Here is a 6,162-nt window from a genome sequence, read left to right as displayed (position 1 = left end):
GATTTCCTATAATGTGCATGTTACGAAATTCCATATGTTGTAATACACGTAGCGTATCAAGATTTCAGATTAGCAGGTCTTTGGATACTTTTCAATACATGCAATGTTTCACGTGCATATTAATAAAGGCCCACCTTTGGGAGAAGGAAAAAGGCCTTCTTTCAAATGAAATGAAGCCCAGGTAAAGTTGAAACTCAACCCACAGAATACTGGCACTGTTTTCAGGCTAAAAGAAGATGAGAGTTTCAATTTCGTCATCTTGTAACACTGATAAATGTGATGCCGTGGCTGGCAAAATTTGCAGACTACATAGGTCTTTCTAAACACGTGTAAATATGTGTCCCTATTTATGTGCAACTCCAAACGATTTGCTGTTTGAAATGAAAGACCAACAAATCTTCTGCGAGACAATCATTTTGGTTCATTTACATGAAAAGCCTTAAATAGCAAAAATGGTACTTCAATTTACATCATACCGTGTCCCCATAACAGAGGACAATGGCTTCCTCAATGGAAGTGAATGCAAAGGAGAGGCATACTGAGGTTAAAAAAAAATTTCCCAGCACTTCACGAATATTAATCAATTGATCTAATTTAAAATAGGCCACACAGGAACGTTTCCTCTGCTGGGAGTTTTCACTGCTACTTGAGTAATAGTAGTATCTTCAGGGTCCGATCAAACAGGAGTGAGCCTTTTTAAGAGATTATGGTGACATTTTTTCAGATCTTTCTATTTTGTCCTATTTCTAGGGTACGCACAATTAGCTTGACATGGGGTTTCTCTCTCGTTTTAAAGGATCTCTCAATTGAGTGCAGGTCTGTGAATCACGTAGGAACCAGGACACAGGGCTGGAAAAATAGCATGCCTGACCTGGTGGTAACGTATTGTCTCCCTTTCAGATGTGTTAACGACTATACACACCTTTGTGGTCTTTACGGGTTTATATGTGTTATCTTTTTGTGTTCTGTAGGCTTTGACCACCTGCTGTATGTACGGTATGTGCTTGTTACATTTGTACACCACCTCCCTTCTTGAATTTAAAGACCTAGCTATTACATCTTGTTTACTCATATCATTCCCCCCATTAAAAAAAAAAAAAAAAAAGACTACATGAACTGAACATGCCATGTTTCAATCTGGCCCCAGTGGCTTTTTCTCTGAAAGCAAAACGTGTGTCTTTTACACCAGGGCTTTCTCCCCACCCCAGGGGGTGTCTTCCATTCTTTTGTGGCTCCGTTTAAGGCGAACAGGGCTCCAAACCACTAACTAAACCGAAGGGAGCCCCTTCTTTCACCTCCAGGGAGAATTTCAGATTGAATTTATCTGAAGATAGCGTGCTCTCTTCTTACTTATTTGCCACCATTGCGAGGATAACAAAACACCACCTTGGCTTCAAGATCCTGGGTAGAGAGGCTCACGGTCTTTCTCAACCATCTTTGGCGAGGCCTTGCTTCCTTCCACTCGAGTAAGTTGCGGCTTGGGGCCATGGAAAGGACTGGGTGAGCGCCTGAAATGTCGTTTGCAAAAACAAGCAGCCCTCCCTCCATCCCCTCAGCACCACCACCCCGCTCTCCGGGGCGAAGCTGCGATCCAGCAGCCCCAGATGGGCGAGACTTGGCAGGTCTGCGGGGCTCGTCTTCCCTCCGCAGCGCCGGCACCGGCCGGGCGTCCGCGGGGCTTCGCGCTCTCGCTCCGCTCTCCCGAAGCCTCCCTTCCCCCACCGGCCGCCCCCTCCCCCTCTCCGCGCTCCCTTTTGTTCGCTCGCGGCTCGGCCCGAGCCGCCGCCGCCCGGGCCCGCACCCCCAGCCGTAGGCCCCGGCGTGGCGGGCCGTCCCGCCGCCGCGGCGCGGCCTAGAGCGCGGCGCCCGGGGAGGCGCGGGGCCCGGGCCGGGCGCACGGCGAGGCCGCGGCGGCGGCGGGGCGGCCCGGGCGCCCGGGCGGCGGCGGCGGCGGCGGTGAGGCCGCTCCACCGCACACGCACACACACAGACCCCGGCAGCGGGAATGCAGATGACACGCCCGTAACATGGAAGTCGCCGCGGCCGCCGCTACGACGACAGCAGCAGCCACAGCAGCAGCAGCAGCCGGCGGCGCCGCGCTGAACAAAGGTCATCCGAGCTGCGGCCCAGACGCCCGGGCTTGACCGCTGCAAAGGCCAACCCCGGGAAGGGGGTGGGTGTGCGCCCGGGGGGCGGGGGGCGGCGAGGGCGGCCGGGCGCGCGCGGGGCACGGGGCAGTGTAGGCAGGGGCGCGGGTGGGCTGCGGGGCCCGGCGGGGCGCGGCTCCTCGTGCCCACCCCTGCGGGTCGCGGTGAGCGCGTGAGGCTCAGGCCCTTTCGCCCGACTGTGGTGGCCTGGCCCACCCTGGCCTTGGGGACGGCTGGCCTTCGCGCCCCGCCGGCTTCCTTGGGGGGCCGAGGACGAGCCGGTTTTGCTAGGCCCCACGAGCTCAGAGAGGGGGGCCACGTGAGCACAGGAGCTCGCCTCCTCCCCCCTGCAGCGCTGGCTGAGCACCGAGGGTTTTGAAAGGCCTCTGTGCCCCTCTTTGCCCCTTCGTTTGCCCCCCACCCCCACCCCAGGCATCTCTAGTGTTCTGCCCCGAGGTGAAGGGATTTGGACTTCTCCCCCCAGGTGCTTGAAAGAAGAGAAGGTTGGAGGAGGAGGAGACTGGGGGGGCTGTTGGTGGTGGTGACAGGGCTGGGAGAGAGAGGAGAGGGACGGGAGGAGGGGGCTGGGTGGGGTGGGGGTGACAGGCAGAGAGGAGCCTGGTCAACAAGCCAGCACCACTCTGCTAGGAGGCCGAGGCCGGCTCCTGCTGCCGACGCATCCAGTGTGAGGAGACACACATAGATTGCTTTCTTGGGGACTCTTTGTCAGCCACCAACACAGAGAACACACACTGACACACACGTACACAAAGATCTGAGCCAGGTTGTGGGAGGTAAGTGGGGGAAGGAGAAGGAGGGGGCAACAGTGTCTGCGGTGGGCTTCGGGGTGGAGGGGAGGGGGGATGGGCCCTGAGGGGCCCTGGGGTGCTTGTGAGGTGGGCATTTCCAAGACTGCGTGCTTGTGTGCTGGGTGATGACCTTCCCCTCCTCAAGAAGACCTAAAAGGGAAAAGCAACCCCCAGTGAGATCCCCTGTGCTGATGATTTTCAGGGACTTGTTGGCAACTCAGCGAGGGTTGCCATAGCTTTTTTATGTAGGGTGACCAGAACCGGCTGAAACTGGTTTGAGGCAGATCAGCTCCTGAACACAATGCAGTCACTGAGCTTCTACAGTGGGATAGCAGCTTCCTCCCTTCATGGCAGCCAAAAGCAGAGGAGCTTGCAGGAAGGTGCCATCCCAACACAGTATGTGAATGCACACTTAGACACCACACAGCACTGGTACGTGACTAATGGAGTCCTAAAAGATTCTGTGTAGAGAAGATGGGGAAAAAGGTGCAGGTTTGCAAGGTCTGAGATTACTTGGGCTTTTCCTGCCTTTTTCTTTTGCTTAAGGGATGGACAAGGAGCTGAGATTTATGACCCTTATGAAAGGAAAAAAAAAATGTGACTTGCTAGGGTGGGGACACTTGGTTTCTGCAGTCTCTCTCTCTTTCTTTCTCTTGTGTTTTTAACAAAACCAAACCAAAATGAACTGATGGATTTGTAATGGTAGTTTGTTTGTTGCTGGAGAATGCTACTTTGCATGCTTTTTTTTCTCTTGCAGGCTATGTTCTGTTTTGTGCTTTTCCTTTTAGAAGCTACTAAAGGGTGTTGGGGATACTTCTGACTATTATGAAGGCCAAAAGGTAACAATGTTGTTCTAGGAAATGAGCATAAATGCTTTCCAGTGATGCTGTGAGGCATACATGCTGTCTTTTTTTTCCTTGTAGGCCTGTTGACTGGGGCTGCTTTTAACCCTTTCATGTTTGCAGAGAATGCAACCGTGTGACAGTAACTGAACCATTGGTCCAAAGTCTTTCCCAAAGGTCAAGGTTCACAAGGTGAGATATGATATTTTGAGCATGAATTTTAGTATTTATTTGAAGATCCATTCAGACACAGACTGACAATGGGTTGGTACCCTGGAGATAATACTGCGTTCAGAGGGGAGAAGAAATACTCGTAATGTTATCCAAGTGTAATGGGGTTAGAGTGATTGTGTGATGGTGTTGCTATCCAGCTGAAATCAGAATGACTTCATTAAATCGCATGTGTCTAGTCATTTAGAAGAGTCAGGCCTGGAAAGAAGCAAGTTTAGAGGATGGTAGGCATCAGGGCCTCGTGGAGAATGCACTGTTTTGCATAAGACTAAAGCAGTACACATGTAGCATTTTCCCGATGATTACAAAATAGGAAGGACTTCGCCAAATCGAGGCAGCCTCGCCACCTTTTTGGGACTGGAGAAGTCTGAAGGTAGATTTGCCTTTTGTTCTTCACCACCTTTCTTTTACCTTGCTCTCTGTGTTAACCTGAAAGGTTTTTCACTCACAGTCAAGTGGTGGAATGGCTTTTATTGATTTTGGGGGCTGTTGACAGTGAGTTTGCCATTGGATTATTTGTGGCATACATTTTAATGTGAAATCCTAGTGCAATACCAGGAGGAAAGCGGGTAGTCGGGCTTCATCTGTGAAAAGGTGCTGTTAACTCAAAGCTTTACAGCAGTGGATGGTAGAAAATGTCTAATGCCTTAAGAGATTGCAGTTAGATTTGAGCTGGCATTTTTATGCACCCTCCAGAAGCAGGGGTTTTAGAGGGAAGGCGAGAAGAAAGCAGTAATGACTGTAGCCAAGTGAAGAACAAAGGCAGTGAGAGCTTACTGGGGAGTACTAAACATTTTGCCTTGGGGTTCCTTGTGAAAAGAACTTCCACTTCCCCAAACAGGAAACCAACAGCTCCAGAATCACGTCCAATATGATGTCATCAACAGATAGAACTGGTTCTGTCTTCTGGTTTGGTAAAAAAAAAAAAAAAAAAAAAAAAAAGTACAGTCAAGAGGAGTCCATAGAAGACATGATTGAAAATAAATTTCTCTCCTACTTTGAAGAGGGTATTTTGTTTCTCTTTGCGGTCAGCAGAACAGAGCCTTTTCAGAAATGTGTTTTCAGAGGATCTTAGAATTGGTTGTGTGCTGGCAGTTGGTGGCCAGAATATCTGCAGTGGAGGGTGTCAAGTATGCAAGGGGTTGTGATTGTTAAAAATGGTTTCATACGATTGCAGAGCATCCAGTGTGAGAAAACAGGCAAAGGGAAACAGGAGTGCATGGCTAGCTCAGACTATTTTAGTATTTTATAGAGATAAGTGTAATCTCAGACTGGTATACCAGGAAATAGCTTACGTGATGGAACAAAATTTTTTACAAATCACTGCTAAAATTGGGTTTCAAGTCGACATCGTTTTGGACTGCCAGAGGTGCTGTGTCTGAGTGTGGGTAGAAATGTGCTTGCAAAGCAGATCCCCGTCCATGTTGCTTGATGTCCTGCTCCTGCCTTTTTGGTGCCAACTAAAACTCAGATGGCTAATATGATAAACCTTAATTAGCTTAATACAATAAGCTGGTTTATAATTTAGTCCTTTACTCCTGTCTTTAGAAAGTCAGTGATTTTTATTTGATTTTGACTGCGAACCCCTTTGCAAGGACTCTTTCTGGATAATATGTTTAAAAGCCCTTTTTTGTAAGGCATTGCATGTCACAGAATGTTCTGGTTTACTCTCACTGTGGGTTTTAGCTTTGTTCCTTCCCCTCCCCCCAGAAGGCTCCTGGAAAATAGCATTTGTTTTGCATTTAGGCCAGTCTTTCCAGCTGCAAATGCAGTGTGAGGTTGGAGAGCTGGTTCTCCAGGGCAGCAATCAGGGAGCTCATCTTGGATGGAGGTCTGTCTCAGGTGGCGATCTCATGCTGAGGTATAACAATGTGGCAGGCCCAGGTCCCCTGGGAGGGGATCAGAGTTTCTGGGCTTGGGAATGTGAATGTGAGTGTGGAGAACAAGTAACAGTATTAGTATTCTTTCCTGGAAGAGCCAGGAGGGAACAGGGAGGGCACCTACTTTTGGGGCCGGGACCTGTGTGTGGCTGTCACTGTTGCCTTGGGGGGCAGCCACAGCTGGAGCCTGGAGGGCGCCCCCACCCCTGTTGGGATTGCCTGCGGCAGTCTCTCAGGCACCAGTCCTCTTTGG

At 50.3% G+C, this 6,162-nt stretch overlaps 1 protein-coding gene across 18 annotated transcripts in view; it reads left to right on the top strand.

The window, feature by feature from the left end:
* The first annotated feature begins 1,261 nt into the window (after positions 1-1,261).
* ZNF532 (zinc finger protein 532) overlaps positions 1,262-6,162 on the top strand; it is a 96,731-nt gene continuing 91,830 nt past the window's right edge. For 5 of the 18 annotated variants that reach the window (XM_081079120.1, XM_081079123.1, XM_081079122.1 and 2 more), the window contains exons 1-2: positions 3,031-3,795; positions 3,880-3,990. The gene's annotated coding sequence lies outside the window, so the exon portion shown is untranslated. Of the gene's footprint in view, positions 1,467-1,984; positions 2,110-2,770; positions 2,942-3,030; positions 3,796-3,879; positions 3,991-6,162 lie in introns of those variants that run through there. The other 13 variants (XM_081079126.1, XM_081079128.1, XM_081079115.1 and 10 more) reach the window with 13 other exon arrangements.

Source organism: Rhinolophus hipposideros, assembly GCF_964194185.1.
Source record: "Rhinolophus hipposideros genome assembly, chromosome: 17".
Taxonomy (NCBI): Eukaryota; Metazoa; Chordata; class Mammalia; order Chiroptera; family Rhinolophidae; genus Rhinolophus; species Rhinolophus hipposideros.
Note: the sequence above shows the minus strand (reverse complement) of the source record. Positions and strands in the feature narration are given on the sequence as shown.